Source organism: Nicotiana tabacum, chromosome 23, assembly GCF_000715075.1.
Source record: "Nicotiana tabacum cultivar K326 chromosome 23, ASM71507v2, whole genome shotgun sequence".
Taxonomy (NCBI): Eukaryota; Viridiplantae; Streptophyta; class Magnoliopsida; order Solanales; family Solanaceae; genus Nicotiana; species Nicotiana tabacum.
Window position 1 is genome coordinate 47400622 of NC_134102.1, and position 22684 is coordinate 47423305.

The following is a 22684-nucleotide window of genomic DNA, read 5'->3' on the forward strand; positions in this document are numbered from 1 at the left end:
AAGAGCTATCAGTGCACCAGTTAACACTGGAGGACGAATGTTCCAAATGGGGGAATGATGTTACACCCCATGTTTTCGTACGTGAAAGTACACCATAAGTAAATTGATGAAAGCTCGGAAATGAGATGTTAGATCCCGCATTTTCGTACGTAAAAGTTTCGTTGTAAGTTAATCTACGTAAGCTCGGGAATGAGATTATTTTGAAGTTATAAGTATTATGCTATTTCAACAAGCGATAAGTAAATTCGCGAAGGTGAGAGGATAAGCGAATCGAAGGAAATGAGTTTCGTTAAAGTTTGACAATTTGGGATAAAATACGGTCTGAACTATAATACCCGGTATTTATGGACTAGTACCATACAAGGTACCACATGACCAGGAAAATAAGATATATAAAGTGTGTTAAAAGTGAGTAGTATTTTAAGTAATTTGAGATCATTCTTAATTATGTGGGTAATTAGTTAATTATTAGTTTAATGGGAGATTAACCAAGAAATTAAGGATTTGTGGATAATTAATAGGTGGGGACAAATTCCCCCACGTGGAAGCCAAGAAGCCTTAGTTAAATATGACTCTTAAGTGATATAACTTTGTGTCACAATTACAAGATTCTGTGTCTTAGTCATTATTCAAGTGAGTTTTAAAAAGGACCTCTTTAATTCATTATGGAATCTCTACAAAAGTTAAAAGAATGCTTCAGCAACTCATTCATGAAACATTAGATGTTAAGCAACGTGATTGTGCTACAAAAATCATACGAGACTATGTAATGTTATAGCAACGGGATTTTGTGATTCTAAGAAAGTACGGTGTAATCTTTCTCAAGAATATTATACGGAGTTTTCCCTACTTCGATCCGCCGTTATGTGTTGTCGCAATCAATGGGTGTTAAAGAGATTATCAAGAGAATCGGTTCAGGTATGTTAAGGCTATCCCTTCGTTCTTTTTGGCATGATCCATACGATACAAATGAAACGAGTAAACACATAATTTTCATAAATGACTCTATTCATAGAAGTACTAGGGGTGTCTATATTCTTGATTCCCCATGTTAATTATTATTATTTCTTCTGTTCATGGGTCTCAGAAAAATACGTAGTTGATAAAGTTTATTTCATGATGTTAATCAGAGGCATAATGGTCTTATGACGTACCGGGAGATTTTATTGACGTACTTCACATGCATTGCATTCCTTTACACATGTACATTAACCCATGACCAGATGGCGTTATATATGCGTATATATGTATATATATGTATATGGGATATGGAAAAAGGTTACGGCGTTATATACGCACCACCACCTGATCAGCTGGTATACGTTGATGATTTGCCCACAGTGGCCGAGATGATATGATGGGATGCCCTCAGAGGCTTGATGATGTTATGAACACATATACCTATGCATGGTATGACATTTATATGCATATGCATGACATTATAAATATTAATGATTCACAGAGTTATTCAGACTTGCATATTGAGTCTTTTACTCTATGTTTCTCTCATGTCTATTATTTACTGATTTTCATTCCTTACATACTTGGTACATTATTTGTACTGACATCCCTTTTGCATGGGGACGCTGCGTTTCATGCCCACAGGTCCCGATAGACAAGTCGAGAGTCCTCCAAGTAGGCTATCAGCTCAGCGGAAAGTGTTGGTGCGCTCCATTTGCTCCGGAGTTGCTTGTTTGGTAAGTATGATTTAGACGTATATTGTTTGGTATGGCGGGGATCTGTCCCGACCTTTATGACAATTATGTATTCTTAGAGACTTGTAGACAGATGTCATGTACATAAAAGATTGTATGGCCTTGTCAGCCTATGTTCAGTGTATGAATGGTTATTTTGGTCTTATAGGCCCGTATGTCTTATGTATAAATTGGTATTACTTGTTGTATTCTACCTATCTCACTTGAGCCTCTCCGGCTCATTTATCTATGATAGTATGATACGAAAAGATACGTTATGTTGGTACTCAGTTGAGTAAGGTACCGGGTGCCCGTCGCGGCCCATCGGGTTGGGTCGTTACAAAAGTGGTATCAGAGCAGGAACATGGCACACCTCATAATATAATATTGCTGATGAACATCACCTGAACTGAAAGTATGTGCTACACTCGTTTTTCCTTCGTCCAATTTTTGTCCCAACTGGATTTTTCTAGCAAGGTTTTTAACGAGGCAGCAACAGAATGCATACTACGAAGAAAGCTCCAACAATAGCAATAAGACCTTTAATAGCATGGCACACAAGCAAAGATCCACTCTAGGACAATTAGATAATCTTTTGCTCTATAGAAAAATTCCCACCGGGAAGCTAAGTTTGTTATCGAGCAAAGGTTACCCGACCGTTCACAAGTACAAACCACTAGAGGGTTGTTAGATAGTTCTTCGCTCGATAGCTGAATTACTGAGGGGAAGTAAAGTGTGTTACTGAGTTAAGGATTATCTAGCAATTCATTAGTGGGATCCTAGAAGGTACAAGGCTTCCAGTATTCCAATTCGCATTCTTCGCATTCAAACACTGGGGGGAACAATATGAGGATACGACAATAATGACTGCCACATCGACCGAGAAGCGAAAACCGAAAACATAGTTGTATCATCAGGACCGGGGACTGCTCGGCCAGCCCGTAGAAATAAGTTGTATAAGTTAGCCACAAGTAATGGCAATTTATTTTTTCAGTATAACAAATGCTTATGTACTTTTTGAAATTAGAAGGAATAAAATGAAGTCCTTTTGTTTTTATCTTGTTTCTTGTCTGAACAATGAATTAACTTTGTCATTTGAATGTTAAACTAGTACTTCAAATGCTAGTGACGTAATAAACATGAGACGTCCTCTTCAAGAGCACCGTAAACATAAGAGGGCCCTCTCTTATAAAAACCCTCATGTAAAAGGGTTGATTTCAGAAGAACTCATGCCTGGAATCAAAATGCTTTCGGGAAAAATACACCCAAGGCTTCACATAATAAGACGCAAACAGTAAAACTTACACTATTAAGCAAAAAAGAGAGAATGCAAAGAATAAAACTTGCATAAATGTTCAAACAAAAGAAAGACTCAAACAATACTTGAGCAAAAATATGTTTTTATTTACAATAACACGCCAAAATGGCACAGATGCAAGAATTGAAAAAAGAAAAAAAAAGCTAAACTGCAGCATCTCGGGAACCCGGAGGAAGAGAAGTGTTTGAGCCCCCAGGGGAAGTGGATAGATCTACCGATGGCTCAACATTTTGGGCTTCAACATCTTCGTCTTCCGCTTCCTCTTCAGTTCCCAAAGTTTCTGAATCGGAAGCAACAGGCTCAGCCGGGAGACCATTTTTAGAAGCCAACTCAAGCTCACGGGCCTTAGCAATTTCAGCATCAAAGTCAATGATACCATCTTTGGCCTCTTCCAAGGTTTTTCTTCTCATGTTGTACATAGCGTATGTTTTCTCAAGGACAAGGGAAGTCGCTCGACGCTTAAGTTCTTCTTTGAGTTGGGTTACCTCAGTAGAAAGGCTTTCCCGGGCGGATCTAATGGATCTAAGACTAACATCAAGGTCGCGGACAGTTGAACCAAAGAGCCTATTATGCTCGATGGTTTTCCTATACTTCTCCTCCAGCTAGGCATGTTTCGTCCCCGCAGCAACAAGCTCTTCAGTTTTGGAGTTCAAGGCTGCCTCTAATTTAGTCAATATTTCAGCGAAGGCAGCCTCACGATCCGATGCAGTAAGAACAACATTATGAACTTCAATCCATTTGGCCTTAGCCTCTTCAAATTTAACCCTCAGAGGGGCAGTCTCTTGGCTAAGGGTCTGCTTCTTGCTCGCTTTGCTGCAAACAAGCCTCCAATACAACGACCTTAGTGGCTTTGGCTTCCAGCTATGAGAGGCGAGCGACACTTTCCTCCCGCTTTTCCAAAAGCTGATCCCGTGCGGAGGTAATTTCTTCCTTCTCATGGATCAACCTCTGAAGGCCGTCGGAAAAAAGAAAGTTGGCCTACAAAGCAAGAAAGGCAAAACTCAAGATATGATCAGGCAAAAATAAAAGAAATAACAAATGAAGAAAGAAATGTACCGCTGCGGCGTTGTGCATGGTGTTGTTCAACAAACACTCTCCTGAGAGTGCCTGAATCTTTACCCAATCTTTCTCTGAAGCCAAAGGCTTCAAAAAATTAGCAAGCTCCACCAACCGAGATAGCAAGTTGCATCCGGTAGAGACCGAAAGAGTAACATTCCTCCTCCTTTGTGGATCTTCAGAAGGGGCAGCATAATTTTTCCCCAATATCCCATGAACTGGTGACTGGGGAAGAGGAACACCTTCTTCGTGGTCAGGTGTGACCGGTGGAGATGATGTAGCAGTTGCTGGTGGAAGAGTGGATGAAGGTAAAAATGATATAGCAGTTGCAGGTGTTTGTGAAGATGGAGTTGAAGAGAGAGAAGCAGCTGCAGCAAACACAGTGCTGATTGTTGTTTGCTCATCAGCCGAGGACGAAAAGGACCCGGTACTCAGCCCCAAAATATCGGACGTGACGACTGGGATACGGAAGCAAGAGTTGGCATTATTCTCCAATATCATATTCCTCCCAGAGCGCCGAGACATCGTCCTCAGATGGTCTAACTAACTCGACATGTTGAGCATTCTGTTGAGTTGATGAGGATATTCACCTTCTATGTAGAGAAGCTCCCCCATCACTAGCTTCTCCATCATCGTCGATCATCACAGTGTCTATGACCGGCCCGGGAGGAGGGCTAGTCACCACAACTACCGGAGACTACTTGGGGCAACAATCTTCGCCTTCTTATTCTTTTCCTCGGCCGCGGAAGAGCCTCTTCTTTTCGGTTGTTTGTCCTCCGACCGGGGATTCCGTAAAGAAACACTTATGCCCGAAGCAGGCCCGGAGACACCTGTTCGAGTAAGCGCCTGCTGAAGCAGCCTCTCCGCATCAGTAGGATCAGCCAAAACATCCTCTTCGGGGACAACAACAGAGCCCTCGAGTAGACTAGATTTCAGAGAAAAGATAGAAGGGGTCAATCAATTTCTTCACATAAAAAAACTAAAACAAGGTGAGTCTGAGTTACCATGGTTTTTGGCCTTCCACCCGTATTTAAGGCCTAGTTCTTTCCACGTGCGGGTTTCAGGCATAGTGAGATCCAAGATCTTCTGGACCCACTGGTCCAAGCCTTCAACCATCGGTGGGACCCACCGAGTTGCTGAAACAGGCGAAAGATAGAGGATCAATACAGGTATAGAAGAATACCTAATAAAAGAAATATTAAACAAGGAGCTTACGAGTACGGTTCTATGCTTTCAGAAAGGATGAAGCTGTTGCCAGAATGATGTCATTGGTGGCAACTGCAACAAACCGTTCCATCCACCCACGGTCGTTGTCATCATCCATGTTAGATAACATAGCATGGTGGACACGTTTGCTTAAATTTATCATTCTCCCGCGGAAGATTTTGGGGGAATAAAGATTCATCACATGAGCTAAAGATAGCTCCTCTCCCGTCTCTTGGCACAAGCGCCGAAGACAGGCAATCATCCTCCACACAGAAGGACTTACTTGTACCAAACATACCTGATAGCGGAGGAAGAACTCCACAATAATGGAGTCAAGCTCTCCACTCAAAGAGAACGCACCCAAAGTAAAGGGATACGTATAAAAATATGTAAAACCCTCCTTGGGAAGGGTCACTCGCTCCGATAGATCAGGAGCAACAATATCCAAATCATGGCAGCGGCAGTCTTCCTTCACGACAGGAAGAACGGATGGAAGAAGGATATCTGCCAATAGCCCATGTGCGAGGGAGAGCGAAGGGAATTTATCTTCGAAGTCTTTTGTTGTAACAAGACTTCTCGGAATGATGGAATCCACCATTGGAGGAACAGCATCCTCAGCTTTGTTCTTTCCCTTTGAAGAGCTAACGTTCTTTGAAGAAGAAGCCATTTGGATGAAAGAAAAGCTTTTTTGTTTGAAGGGATTTAAAGAAAGGTTTATTAATAGCAAGAAAGGTTTTAGAAAACTTGGAAAATTATGGAGTATAAGGGGAGAAGGTTGAGGCGTATAAGTAAAAGTTTTGGCGGCTAAATTCATGACCATGATTACCTCGATAATCGGTAAAAGCTGGGATGACGCGTGTTTGGGGTATTAAATGCGGAGAGACGTGTGTCTAGTCAACCGTCAGAAGCCTTCAGAGGGGATCATAGTAATTCCCGCCAAAAGAGTGTTTCTACCAACTTCCTGGTGACACAAAGTTATGTCACCGGAAAGCAATGGGACTATCTCTATAGGGTAAAATATGATATGCTACGTGGCCACCAAAAAAAGGGACACGTGAAACCTAAGACGAGCCATAGCCAACACTGAAGGCAACGGTCTCATCTGTTACCGAAAAGAATAACGCTCTTAAGGATGCAATAAATACTCTTCGCCCGATAGCATTTAATGGAGAATGTTCCACAACGTTAAGTGTGTTGCCCATTACAAGGAATTTGATATTTATGCTCACCATTACATCTTCATCAGTGACCTCATAACTGACATTAAAGAAGGGCACGATCCTAGGACCACCTTTCCTAGACGTAGCTATAAATAGTGAGCTTTATTATCATTGTAAGGATACAAATTTTCTAGCAAACTAATACTACAATCTACTCAAAGCTCTATTCAATTTTATCTTCTTATTTTCTATTCTTGTTCTTATTACTGTTGCGCCCGGAGGCTTCACTATCAGAGTCTTTATTTCTGTCATTTCGTCTTCCTATCAAGGCTAAGTGTTATATATTTCTTCAATTATCTTGTTATTTCAGGATCAAATTAATTCACTTGTCTAAAAACCACGTATAAATTCAACTATACCATTTTACGGGTAAACAAATATAACACTACTTGGTCTATTTCATCGAAATTCTCTTTGTAAATGGTCTTGTAAGAACCAAATTAATTATCATATAAATCAACTTTATTTTACTATAATCTGTAAATAAAATTTCAAACTCACTCGTTATTAAGAGTTGATCCTGTAGCTCATTATTTTGGAGTACCATTTCTCTATATGTCTATCCCGTACACATATAAATTAATTAAAATAATAATAACTCGCTTGAGGAAAAATAACTCAAAGTTTATTTTGTTCCAACAACTTGCGATAATTATATGGAGTCTTTTAAACATAAAAAAAATATTTTTAAAGCTAGCAAAATTTTATGGCTGCTACATCCTCTTCCACTTAAAAATATTCGTGAAATCTTATGAACACGTCATCTTTATGTGGTCTCGTCTTCCTATACTTCAAACCTCACGCGCTTCTTCCGAGCCATTTGGATCCAACCAACTCTCATTCCATTAATGCAATATGTGTCTCAAGAATCTAATTCGCAAAACCTTAACGATAGTTCAATATGAAACGAGTGCAACCTTTTCAGGTAAAATTTATATTTATCCCATATGAAAACCATGCTCATCTTATCAAGTCTCTCAAGCTTACCGAAATCTCAAAAGCATCTCTCCTGTAATTGGGACTAATACCATTTTTATACATGTCTTATAGCAGCTAACAACAACATCCAATGGTCACAGTTACATGCTATGGAGTTTCAGGCGACTCCAGGTGATCATATACAATGCAACAGTTATAAGACTAGGACTTAAATAACGACATAGCACAAAGGTGTGAACATATATGTATGAACATTATTACAATCTGTGGCGTCAACACATAGAGTCTAATAGCCACATCTAATTTTCTATAATACTTGCCCCAACTTCTTGCTCATTATAATTTTTTTCCACTTCAACTCTGTCAAAGATGAATGATTAGTTCAATTAAATATTTTTCTTCCAGAAACAGTCCTAATTGTACTCGTTATAAGCAACTTTACACTTAAAATATCTGAAGCAAGGCATCTACATATTTCACATGTAGTAATTACCATGGACAAATGTCACTTTGAAGATTAAAATAATTATAGAAGTACATTAGTCTCCAAGTTATCATTTTAAAAAATATGCACCAATATACAATTTCCTTTCCAAAAAAGAGAAAACCAGTGACTACATCGTCTACTCAATAAAGTCTTGCAACTAATTTCACATCAGAAAAAATTCACGTGTCTTATAGCTGGTCAGTGTTTGGTGCAACTTAATTCGTAATCATGAAATCTCTATACAAAAATTCCTCTAGCCCATTTCCAATATAAATTTAATGTAATGATGCTATAGCACCACACTTTGGTCCAACCTATAGCACAACTGAGCGATCCTTTAACCATGCAGTTATTATCGACTTAATCTAATTAACTTTCCCTGTCACGTTAACGGGTTGTCCCCTGTAATGGATGCACATGAGTTATCCATCTTGGCTACGTTTGTGGTCATCTACATGACAAGAAGTTTCTGCCTCTTCAACTCTTGTGGCATGGACATCGTCACCTTCCTTCCCAGAGATAGATTTGTTCAATCGTCACAAGATTTCAAAGATATTTGTAAATGTTCTTACACGTGGACATTAATAACTTTCTATCATTTTCTTCCTCCACTGGACATGATCCTCCTTATTGGACCAATACCATAAAGGGATCTTACTAGGTTGAGAACTTTCCTTTAAAGGAGCAAGTAAGTTATCGGTATTCACATATACCTCGTAGGAACGAAATTGACTTCGCAAAGTCATAACTCTATAGTTTGAGTTCTTGTTCATACTCCATATATATTTTCTCTAATATCGTTACTTGAATCGAAAAATGGTTTTCTTAAAACTTCATTTGTCATTCATGTTGATCATCAAAATATCTTATCAATATTTGCGACTATCTTTCCAGCCCATGCTGTACTAGATACAATTATCAAATATAACTATTTGCACTGAATACTGTATTGGATAACATTCGTGCCAACTTATTTCAAGTACTCGAACTCTCTTGATAGTCCATCTTTTTACCACGGTATGTTTCAGTCTCACAGCTTAACGTCATACTCAATCTATAACTTTTAACAATCCGCGCACAATCGTAAAGCATACAGACGTAAAATCTCATACGTTATGCAGAATGCATATCAATACAAAAATCATAGTGCGGGATCCCTCGAATTCCCACACATTTTACCCAGACTGTAATCAATAAATATGTATTGGTGTGCCGAGTCTCATACTCAACCTCTTATTATGTTGGTTCATTAAGCATTAAGCCTTATTCTCTCGCAATAGCAGAAATTCATACACAGACTATCACCATTAACAAGTTTTACATCATGCAGTGCCACTATCACACTTATACTGAGTGCACTTGGATTATGCATGCTTACGTTATAGTTACACTTTACCACCACGCAATCACTAATAATAGCTATTCACTTCAAGAAGCATTAAGCTGAGAACCGTATAAGCTCTTTCCTCAAAATTCTTTCACCACCAAACCGAATATCCTAGACGTGGCTAAACTATTATACTTCTTACTTTCCCGCTTAATTCTTTCCTTTTCCTGATCACACTCATAATATAGAGTTTTATCCACAATCCATGATATTAAATTTGCGTTTAGGCAAAACTCATATCTTTAGGTCACTTTGCCATCCACACGGATTCTCAACGTTCAAAAATATGACTAAACCCAATCTTCTTAAGAAAAGCAATTCGGCAAGAATTTCATTGAAAATAAAGTTATCCCAAAATTTATAACTTGTCGGACTCAACTACAATTAATATACACAGCATCCCACATACTCAAGGCCACTCTTAGCTTCGCATATATAATTCAAACTTCCAAGTCAATTGTATCGTCTAGAGGAGGATACGCGTGCCCTAGCCGTGGCGAAAGAAACATCCCATGTTTAAACTCAATTCAACTTAACACACGAATAAGGAATGAAAGAATGGAAAATACCCTGGATATTCAGTAGCCTCAAGGTTATAAGTATGGACGTGTACATACCCATAAACAAAGACTCTATCAAATATTGCTCCATGACCCGGGACTTAAAGCCTAAGTTCTGATACCAATTTTGTCACATCCTAAAATACCCCCTAGATGTGACTGACACCCAACTAACACTACCTGCCCGGCGAACCAGCTTATACCATACACTTAGCATTTATTCAAAACTCAACCTCTTATAAATGCAAGTTCCTAACATTTCAATAATTAAATGTGAATGATGAATAATCCAAATTGTTTCATAAATATTTATGTATAATAATAACCAAAATGGAGGAATAACACTTTAGCCCAAATACCACTCTAGACCATGGAGCATCTAAGAGAATTATAAAAGACTCAAGATCGGGTGAGTAAACCCCAAAATAAAAGACATTATATAAATAAATAATAAAGACTCTTTTGGTAGCCTCCACGAACAATGTTGTGGCTCACCTCAATAATTAGATGAACTCTAGCGAACTCGTCAGCTACTAGCTATGTCGTCACGAATAGTATCTGCATCGACATGCAGGTAAGGAGTGAGTTATACTTGAATATAACCCAGTAAGATCCTCGATCCACCACTTTAAATACCGCTAAAATAAGTGTCAGAAAATACAAACACACCAAATCGAACATGATATATAATACATACGACAATTATACAACAATGCAATAATATGTATCAATAGAGTTAACAAATATTAACCAATATGAATACACATATCTCAACACAATACACACCAAGGACTTCTCATAAATGGCGGTGAAGCAAATTAACTAACACTCCGACGAGTCCATGACGGCACCACAATGCCTCAAATATATGACGGAGCATACACAATACCCACTGAAGCATACACAATGCCACAATAATATCAAGAAGCATACACAATGCTCCAACATAATCACACACAGTCGTATCAAACCATCAAATCCAACATCATGGCTCACAGCCGTATCAAACTATCAAACCATCAAATCTAACATCATGGCTCACAACCGTAACACACCATCAAACCCAATGCCATGGCTCACAGCCGTATCACACCATTAAATAATTTATACAATAATTTTTAGTATTTTTCATAAAATAATATATTTGCGGCTAGTCAAAGAATACCGATTCTACCAAGCACACACTTATCCCAACACATGGACCAGGAAGACGAAACACATTTTCACAATGGATTTTGGAAAAGCAAGCATCAAAATATAGAGTCTCACTTATCTCTCAAATAACAAGTCCTCCAACCTTGCGACGTTAAAAAACCAACCAAACTGTCTCCAAGGACCTCAATCTATAAAAATATTGCTTAACGATGTCAATTACGCTAGTCGGAGTTATTTCATAATTTGTGGAATGTCAAATAAAAGTCAATTCCCTTTAATATGGTCAAATCCCCGCGTGTTCGAGTTACCCATAGTTGAAGAATCCAAATCTATTTTCAAGTTTCAATTTTTATGTAATTGATGGGTCAGCTCTCAATTCTGCTATACTTTAAGCTTAGAGCTAAGTCTCAATATTCTATACCTTAATATATGAGTTTAAAGGTAATTTCACATATTTCAATATCAGAAATTACACCCAATATCCAATAAACAATTCATGTTTAATAGTATTCATGTTCTAAAGTAATAATTATAACATAAAAAGTACTCAAATACCTTATGACATGCCGACTGCACAACTGAAATAGGAGTTTTTCAGTTCCTTTTCATTGATCACTGACGCAACATAGATTGGTCCTTATTACCCCAAATTCTACTTAGTTGATGATGATACCAAGTGTTATACAAGTAGCATCTATAGTCTTTTTTCCATTTCAGTTTCTCCGTCTAATGATTTTCGATAATTCCCTTTTTGTGTGGTTTTAGTTTCGTAGGAACCAAGACCTTATTTACTCTTCTTCTATGTCCAGGTCCTTATAATACGTGGGCCAGCAAGAATAACATGGATTAGCCTAATACTTCATCCTTATATATTATCCTGTGATGACCCGATAGGTCATCTTGAGATTTAGCCTTTATTTTTGTATTTCGAGACCTCGATTAGCTCCGTTTAATATTTCTCAATTTGCGTGCGCAGTCCGCATCCTAATCCGGAAAATCTTTATGTGAAAATTGAAGAAATGTGAAATTTTGCCTTAAAAATGACTAGAGTTGACTACGGTCAACATTCTGTACAAACTGACCCGAATAAATATTTTAACGGTCCCGGTAGGTCCGTATCGTGATTTGGAACTTGGGCGTATGCCCGGAATTTAATTCGAAAGTCCCTAACTTATTTTGACTCATTTTGCCGAAATCTAGCATTTTTGAAAGTTGGAAATTTCTATGTTTGACCGTAAGTTGACTTCTTAGCTAACGGGTTCGGATTTTGATGTTAAAACTTGAAATAGTTCTGTATTGCTATTTGATACTTGTTTGCAAAATTTGGTTCAATTCGAAAATTTATTTGACATGATTCGGACGCTTAAACGTGATTCTAGTGTTATTGAATTTCACTTTGAAAGTTCATTCGTTTTGAGGATTGATTCGTAGATTTAGATGTTATTTTGGTGATTTGATTGCGCGAGCAAGTTCGTATGATGTTATTATAATTGTGTCCATGTTTCGTTTAGAGACCGAGGGGCTCGGGTAAATTTTGAATAGGCAACGACTTGATTTTTGGACTTTGGAGATAATTGATGCCTTCTCTGTTGCTGGTGTGATCTGCAGATCTCACATTTGCAAAGTCTGGCTCGCAATTGCGAGCCTAGCTTTCGCGAACAAGTGTTCGCATTTGCGAGCATGGGCTGGACTGGGTGGCCTCGCATTTGCGAGGATAATGTTCGCAATTGCGAAAGAACAGTAGCCGCTTTTGCGAAGACAGAGTCGCATTTGCGACTCAGTGTGTTTTTGGGTTACCTTCGCATTTGTGAAGGATTGGTCCGCATTTGCGATGGCTGGGAGTTCGCATTTGCGAACCAAATGTCGCATTTTTGACTTCTATAGCTCTGAGATAGGGTTAGCATTTGAGGTAAGTGTTGGGTCTAACCTTGATTCGAGAGAATTAGGAACCCTTGAACTACATGTTGTGTGAGTTACGTGTGAAATGGCGTATATGCGACGTGACAAGTGTATATGTGCCGTTACATTACTTGTTTCCCCGTCTTTGTTGCTTCATAGTATATCTTGTTTCATGCCTTAATTGCCACAAGCTTATTTGACTTTCATGCCATCTTCGCTACCTGCCATTTAGTATTCCTTATATTAGATTGTCCATTCCTTCCATAGTTTCATGCATATTTGCTACTTGTCTCTATTTGCTCTTCTTGCATATCTAAAGTGTCTTATGTCTTGCTTGTCTTATAGTTTCATAATATTTGTCGCCTTGAATAATGCAGTTTCATTTGTACGAGTTGTTAATTGGTAGTTACCATTGAGTTGGTAAAGTTGAGATATTCGAGTTGTTAGAGATTCTTTGAGTATCATGTTATTATCCAATTGTTTCGTACATTTGTTCTGTTGATGTAGAACTTCTTGTAAATCTTAGTTATTGAATTGCTATTGTTGATTGAAATTATTTGGGGAGCGGGTTGCACGCCGCAACGAAAATTGAAAGGTAATAAGTTGAAATAGTGGAATAAAGATGGATTATGATATTGGCAGTTGATGATATGGTGGGATCGGGTTGCGCGTCGCAACGGATTGTGCAAAGTTATATTTGTTCGTGACTGTTGGTTTTGCCTCGGTAATTGAGACTAGTTTATAGGACTTGTTATTCTGGACTCTCTGTTAGTTGGATTTGAGTTCATTGTTATGAATTAACTGCTTTACTTCTATTATTATTATTATTATTATTATTATTATTATTATTATTATTATTATTATTATTATTATTATTATTATTATTATTATTATTATTATTATTATTATTATTATTATTATTATTATTATTATTATTATTATTATTATTGTTATTATTATTATTATTATTATTATTATTGTTATTGTTATTGTTATTATTATTATTATTATTATTATTATTATTATTATTATTATTATTATTATTATTATTATTATTATTATTATTATTATTATTATTATTGCGTACAAGTTAATGTAAGTGACCCGCCTTAGCCTCGTCACTACTTCGTCGAGGTTAGGCTCGGTACTTACAGAATACATAGGTTCGGTTATAATCATACTACACTCTGCACTTCTTGTGCAGATACCGGAGTTAGTCCTAGCGGCGTTCAGTAGACTCGCTCGGATCCACCTGTCAGTGGAGACTTGAGGTATAGTTGCACGGCGTCCGCAATCTTGAAGTTCCCTTCTACTTCATTTTAGCTGTTTATTTGATTCGGATACTTATATTTATTTCAGACCATTATCTGTAGTATTTTAGACGCTCATGTATTCGTGACACCAGTTACGGGATTTGTATTTGGATTTCGACACTTATTAGCTTTTTGCCTTATTTCAGATTATACAGTTTCTTTATTGTCATTTAATTTGTAAATTATTAAAAATGATTAATAACTATATCTAACGTTAGCTTGCCTAGCAAGTGAAATGTTAGGCGCCATTACGGTCCCGAGGATGGGAATTCTGGATCGTGACATATCCAGATTTATTTTATTGCCCAACTAATATGTACACATGTAAATAGGTATAAAAATCACTTAAATAACTCACATCAGACACTTTATATTCCTCAATATACAAATAATATTGTTTTTACATGTAAACACATATCTAGGCACACACATGTAAATAATAATTATAATTATCTCTATAAGTATTTCTAATAACTTTATTAGAATAACTTTAATTAAGACACTAACTCAAGAGTCATTTAAAAAGAGTATCCATAATGTTATTTGCATGAATTCCACTATCTCAACAACTTCAAAGGATTAAATCGAGCGACGAAAACATGATAGTTATAAAGCGAATAACGAAATTTACGGGGCATGACACTCCTGGACCGGTAAAATAACATGTTAAAGTGTAGGCATTCGTAAAGTATGTTGTCATAGCTCAAATCGGTAATTTTATCAAAGGAATAGCAATTACCGAGTTTATTCAAGGAATTTACCTCTTCGTAACCTGAAACATGGCTCAAATAGTTCACAACAATGATACAAATATGAGAAACATTATGGCTTAAAGCTTAACAGTCAACTCTAGGCATAACAAAACGTAAGCACTACCCCGAGCATGGATAAATATCTCGGTGCTCGCACATGGGCTGAAACACCACACATATGCGCACTCATAACACGTAGCCATCACAAATAACTTAGGCAACTAGTGCCTCAACCAAGTTTATATAGGATACTTACCTCAAGCAAGTCAAATCAACTACTGAGCAAGTCAAACAGTACTTTATAAGATACATCCCGCATAAATCGACCTCCGAGCGAGTCAATTCTAGCCAAAACAACTCAAAAACATTAAATAATGCACAATAAAACAAACCCAATCGATAAAGGTAGAATCTTTAATCAAACACTCAAAGTAAACCAAAAACTCAAACCCCAGCCTGCACCTCAAAACTCAACAAAACTTATAAATTCCGACAATCCATTCAATTACGAGTCTAATCATACTACTTTCACTCAAATCTGACTCCGAATCGATGTTCCAAACTCAAATATTTACTTTAGGAAAGTTTAGCCAAAAAACCCCAATTTCTCTTTCAAAATCACCAATTAATTACAAAAAATCAAAGATGGAATCACGAAATATAATTAAAACCGAGTAAAAAATACTTACCCCGGTTCATGTGGTGAAAATCACCTCCAAGATCTCCCAAATCTTAGCTCCATACCTCAAAATATGATAAAATTACCAAGACCTTCGAAATAGAGTACTTTATAATCACTAAATATCAGTACTAATCGCGATCGCGAAGAACAAACGCCTCTGACACAAAATTTCCTTACGCGTTCACAACACAAAGCATGCGAATGCGATACGCACAGCTGCCAACAGTTCGCGGGCGTGAAACATAATGCGCGAATGCGAAGAAAAGACCCCAGCTCCCAGCAAACCAATGCGAACGTGATTTATCTATGCGAACGCGAAGCTCCAGTCCCACAGCATCCGCGAACACAAACCATTACTCGCGAATGCGAAGAGATAAAATAGCGCAGTCTAAATTTCCTCTTCATGATCGCGTCCAGTCCTTCGCGATCGCGAAGGACACCAACAACAATAGAAACCAACAATATAAACATGGAGAAAAATGGTCCGAAATCGATCCAAAGCGCCCGAGGCCCTCGGGACCCTGTTCGAACATACCAAAAAGTTTCAAAATATAAAATGGACCTACTCGAGGCTTCAAATCACACATAATAACATAAAAATAACGAATCGCACCTCAAATCAAACTTGATGAAAGTTTTGAACTTTTAACTTCCAAAACTCGTGTCGAACCATATCAAATCAACTCCGAATGACCTCAAATTTTGCACACAAGTTCCAAATGACATAATTAACATATTCCAACTCCCAAAACAACAATTCAAACCCGATATCATCAAGGTCAATGCTCGGTCAAACTTATCAGCGTTCCAAACCTTCAAATTTCTAACTTTTGCCAAATAGTGCCGAAACCTTCTAGAAACATCCAAATACAAATCCATGCATATGCCCAAGTCCAAATAACTATCTGGACCTAACGAAACCATCAAAACTCTGATCCGAGGTCAAATACACAAAAGTAAAACTTGATCAACTCTTCCAACTTAATGATTTCTAGTTGAGAATCATTCTTCCAAATCAAATCCAGAATCACCTGAAAACCAAAACTGAAGACTCACACAAGTCATAATACATCATATGAAACTACTCAAGATATCAAACAGTAGAACGGAATGCAAATGCTCAAAACGACCGGTCGGGTTGTTACATTCTCCCCCATTAAAACATACATTCGTCTGCGAACGTGCCAAGAGTCATTCCAAAGCTATTAAATAACTGTGTAAACTCACCACAGACAAACCCGGGGGTGATCTACCACATAACTCGCATGCTCATAGCAATAATTTTCGATCATAGTAGCTGCTCAGAAACAAAACTGGTACCGGTAATAAACCTCATATCAAACCTTCGTACACCATCGATGATGAAAGAAACATGCAGAAACTTATAACCACTCATCCGATCAACAAGTAATGGAGCTCTCCCGCTTGATAAGATCTATTACCAAATTATACGCCGACTTCTTATATTATCCTTCAAAACATACCGTAATCAGATTTGAGAGCATTCATTCCAGGTCCGATTACCATGTCTCATCAAATACAAGTTGCTCTACTGACATATCATACCAATACTACCTAGAGTCACAAAATGTGCGATCCGCACACCAATAAGAAACAACACAAATGTACCCATAAATGGAAAATGACTCAAATGAGAGAAATATCCCGCAAGCTAGACAAATACCACCAAAAGCACAGTGCCAGGAACCATTACCCAAAGGAGAACCAAAACACATGAAATCAATGCAAAAGATTATATTCCAACATAACTCCGCCGCGATGCGTGACCCAATCCAGACACCGGTCCACATGTAATACCTTGAGTCATAATGCTCAAAATCAATAACTGTCACAACCAAAAATCCAACTAGCTGTGATGTCACCCAACCAAACCTACTGGGTAAGCCAAATATCAGTAAAACATAATTTAATAATGAAATTAAGAGTCAATATGAAATAACAGAATCTTTATACAACTCCCCAAGGACTGGTAGTACAAGTCGTGAGCCACTAAGATTTAGATTTACCAAGTGAAATGAGAAATGATACATCATCTGTTTGAAATGTACATGAACAAAATCTCAATTCTAGAGCTAACAAGAATTAGTTATAGCAAAATCTGGAATGCAGTACATCCTCAATGGCAGCTCCCGCCATTCACAGCAACATCAGCTCCAAAATCTGCACGCAAGGTGCAGAAGTGTAGTATTAGTACAACCGACCCCATGTACTCAATAAGTATCCTAACTAACCTTGGTGAGGTAAAAGAAGCAAGAACTATAAATGATACTCACCAACACCTATTGTCACGCCCCAAACTCAAGGAGAACGACCGACTCTCAACCGAGAGAACTCGGCCGAGCAAGCCTATTAGACTTCCTTCTACCCAAACTCATCCATGAATAAAGAGGAGATGTACTCCATTAATCAATCACTGAAAAGATTTTATTAACAACTTCCTTTTCATTCCCATTAGCAGCTTCATTCATAATTTTCAAAATATTGCAAGTTTATAGAATTAATAAAAATCATAATTTCCAAGTACCAACATTTCTAGTTCAATCCCAACATCAACCATAACCCACAACCTGTCTATGGAGCCTCTAAGTACAATAGAAGAGTAATATGGAAATGCCGGCAACAAGGCCCCGGCTATACCTCAAAACACAGTACATGAGAAACAAAATATACATGACCCCGAAATGAAGTGGGGCTCACCAAATCAGCTGAAAAGAGTGTACTGCTATCACTGATCAATACCGCCTGCTGAAAAACCACCTGCATCCATTAAAGATGCAGTGCCCTCGGCAAAAGGGACGTTAGTACTGTCGAATAGCACCAGTATGTATAGCTAAAAATCCTCTTTCAAAATAGAATGCCCATATACGAAAAGGCAACACATAGAAACAACAAGTCACAATCAACAATATCCAAACGTCCAGTTAAAACATAATAATTTTCAAAATACGAACTTCACATATAATTTTGGTTGGGAGATCATTAGCACTGATATACCACCGTCTTTGTTAGCACGGATTCTGATCACGCTCGATCGGCTAGGCAATCTCCCCACGAACAATATGGTTTGACATGTGATGCGAAAGAAAGTTGTTACCAAGAGTAGTACCACCATATGTGCAATATGGCGTCTGATCTCCACCCGATAAGCTAGGTCGCCTTCCCACATATTCCGTGTGGGTTGACTTTTCCAATCCACAAAGGTTCCGGTTTCATCCCAATTAAGGGGAATAATATCACAATTTCCAAAGGTTCCAATTTCATCCCAAATAAGGGGAATAATCCCAATCCACCCCTACACCGATACATGTAGTTTCCGGTGTGGGCTTTATGACCCACCCTTCCTCGGTATTGCTAATGATGCTCCCAAAAATAGTTTTGATTTGATTTGCAAACAGAAATATCATAAATACAATTGTACTCACCTCAACATCTTTCACATTGTATGAAATCTCATTAGTATTTCCAGTCATTCACAACGACAATATTTCCTTGGCTCATTAGGCCATTCACAAGATTCTCTATTACTGGCACGATGGCAGTATTTCATGTTCCACACTTTCACCTCTTTCAATTTCAAAGATCACCATCAAGTATTAACATGTAGGATATTTTAGAAATCATATACTTCAAATCCATTTGAAATAGAAACTTCAAACACAAATGGTTTCTTCCCAAAGAATGAGGCATACCAACCAACAATAGAAACACACATGAAAAATCATAAACAGTCAATACACCATTTACTCTTGCAATACTCTTCCCCAGAAATGACAATATACAATTTTAACACATGAGTATATAGAACTCGAATCACACTGGATATATTTATAAATCAAGCATTAGTAAAAGTAGCCACTAATGGGCATGAATTTAGTACAAAAGCTTTTAGACAATTCTATTTTTGAAGTCATTTTAAAACATTTGAGTCGAGACTCATTTCATAACCTTTCTCACATTATTTCATTTCATTGGCACCATTGGCCACAAGTTTAACTTTCACTCTTGCACATTGGCCACACTTTATATCCCAATTCACTTGTTTCATTTCCAACCACCTTTATAGGCTATCAACAATAATACATTTCCAATCTAGACTTCAGGTACACATATGAGCAATTTAAAGTCTAAGGCACATAGAGATATTTCACAAAATTTGGCATATTAGCCTTCATTTGAACTTGACTTAAAGTTGAAGCATTATTAATGCACAACCCATATTTTTAACACATCCTCAATTGGTAACATAACATGAATAAAGCATTTGGGATGCTTGTTGAACATATATCTTTTAACCCAATCTTACTTGGAATAGCTAGTTTCATAATGAATCACTCGGGACTTACATAATTTATATGAATATCGTGGGATTCAATTCCAAGAGAGAAAGTTTAGCCAACATACCTTGATTTGAGCTTTTCTTAAATTACTACAACGTTCTGGAAATTCTAGCAATCCCAATCGATTTTGAGACATAACAAAATTGAACCATTATTAGGAAGATACTTATGGTCACAGCTCATTTGAGCATTTTATCTAACAATTATGTGCAAATTAGTTACAAGATTCTTCCACAAGGTTTCTTTCACTTCACAACCCAATCTTTACCCATTTGAGCTCAACAATCTCCCCATAAAACTTATTGGTACATGAATGTATAAATAATACTCTCACACCCAAGAATCATACTCCAAATCAACCATCTTTTACCCAAATTTGAAATTGAAAATTAGGGTATGGAACCTTACCTCTTAGATGAAGAACTTGAGGGATTTCTTGTTGGATTTCAAGGCTTGGACAAGATCTTGATGAACAAAGCACTTGAGCTTCTTCCTCTCTCTAGAACCCTCTCACTTCTCTCTAAAAATATCAAATTGTTTCTCCAAAATGAGCTTCAAGGCTTAATTTTCGAAGTTGGGTCGGGTTATAACAATAGAAGAATGGATACTCCAAATATTCTGGACTGCACGACAGGCTTGGCCTCGCCAGGCTAAAGCCTGGTCTTAACCTGGCCTCGCCAGGCTAAATCCTGGTTTTAGCTCGCTTTAGCCTGGCCTCCTCAGCTACAGGCCAGCCTTTAGGTATTTGATCATAACTTCTTGTAGAAATGTTCGAATGACAAACGGTTTGAAGCGTTAGAAACTAGACTCAAAGAGCTTTAATTTGATAGATAGATCACCTCATAAGTCGTTATAGTTTGGTAGCAGCATACATTTGAATTAGGATCTTGTGCAAATTAGGATATCCTTTCCACTTAATGTATCCTACTTGTTCCACACGAATTCTTTCCATCCTCAAAACTCCTTAGTATGTTTCAACACACCTTAAACATATACTTTTCATTTCGAAATAATGTAGTTCTATCCCATGGGTATACTTTATTACTCTAACATGTTATTCCCAAATACCGTTGGCGTACTTTAAAATATTAAATCGTTAGAAAAATTTTCCGGGGCCTTACACCTATGTAGTTCATAATTTCAATAAGTATAGAACAAATATATGAACAAATAAGAAAATCTCAGGTAAAACCACTTTGATGCTCACAACTCTTTGTTTAAAATATTTTGCTCAGTCAACAATCCAACATAAAAGGAAGATATGCAAGTGAATCAGGTAAACAGTCAAGGAAATTACAAGTAAAGATGAAATGAAATAATGAAATATCAGTCCGTTGCGGCGCGCAACCCGATTCAATAACAATAAGCCACTAATGCCTGTTGCGGCGTGTAACTCGATCCAAATATATTAAGCGGCTCAGCCAAAGCTCACATCAACCAGAAACCTATCGGTTTCTCACTGTCACGACCCGAACCAGAGGGCCACAACTAGTACCCGATGCCTATTCAACCGAGCGCCACATACCTTATCCTTGTTTACTAGCATACTTGTCACGGGCCATTACAGGGTGTGTGTGTGTGTGTGTGTGTGTATATATATATATATATATATATATATATATATATATATATATATATATATATATATATATATATATATATATATATATATATATATGTATTAATAACGACATTAGAACTTAACTCGCATCACTAATTCAAAAAGGATTTATATAGATACATGGGGCCTGACAAGGCCGTCATGATGAACTACATATCATACACAAAAGTATACATAGGACACTGTCTGCAAAACCTCTAAGGAAACATGACCACAATATATAAATCAGGACAGGGCCCCTGACGTCCTCATAAAACAAAATAACATATATAGAACCCTGACTCGGCAATACTCCAGGAAGAAGTAGAGCTCACCAACCAAAAGGTTATATCTGGTGGTAGCCTACAGTGGAGGATCCTCGCCTCATATATCTACACCTGTGTGGCATGTAACACAGCGCCCCCATGCAATGGAACGTTAGTACGAAGAATGTACTGACTAGGCAAGGCATGAATGAAACTTAACAATAAGAAACTATTACTGAGAAGGGATAAGAATCAACCTATAATATCTGACCCGCCGTTTAGGGCCATAACATGCATAATAAGTTCAATCTCGTATATACACATACATATATATAGCTACAATACCATAGTTATGACTGCATCATTATATGGCATTAACTACCCAACTGATCAGTGGTAACTGCCCGACCTGCCGTAGCACGGTGGCAAATACATGACTGCCCGACCAGCCATAGCACGGTGGTAAATGCATGACTGCCCAATCGGCCGTAGCACGGTGGTAAATGCATGACTACCCGACCCACCGTAGCACGACAGTAAATGAAGATGCATAACTGCCCAACCGGTCGTAGCACGGTGGTAAATGAAGATGCATATATCATTACATTATGAACATTAACTTCTTTATCGTATACCTCAATAGGGACTTAGAAACATACTTAGACATGCTTTGAGTTACATTTTACAGGAATAAATAATGTAGGCATCCTTATCTACTAAGAGTAGAATCATTTATGGAATAACATTAAGTTTACATTTCGTTACTTTGGGTCATGCCTAAAGAAGGTATTA

At 37.6% G+C, this 22684-nt stretch overlaps 1 long non-coding RNA gene across 1 annotated transcript; it reads right to left on the reverse strand.

Annotated features, from left to right (window-relative positions):
- Positions 1-7528: 7528 nt before the first annotated feature.
- Positions 7529-11786, reverse strand: LOC107765757 (uncharacterized). The gene is made up of 3 exons (XR_001643497.2): positions 11578-11786; positions 10363-10425; positions 7529-7793 (listed from the first exon to the last, which is right to left on the reverse strand). It is a non-coding gene; the product is annotated as an uncharacterized LOC107765757 (long non-coding RNA).
- Between the last annotated feature and the right edge of the window lie 10898 nt (positions 11787-22684).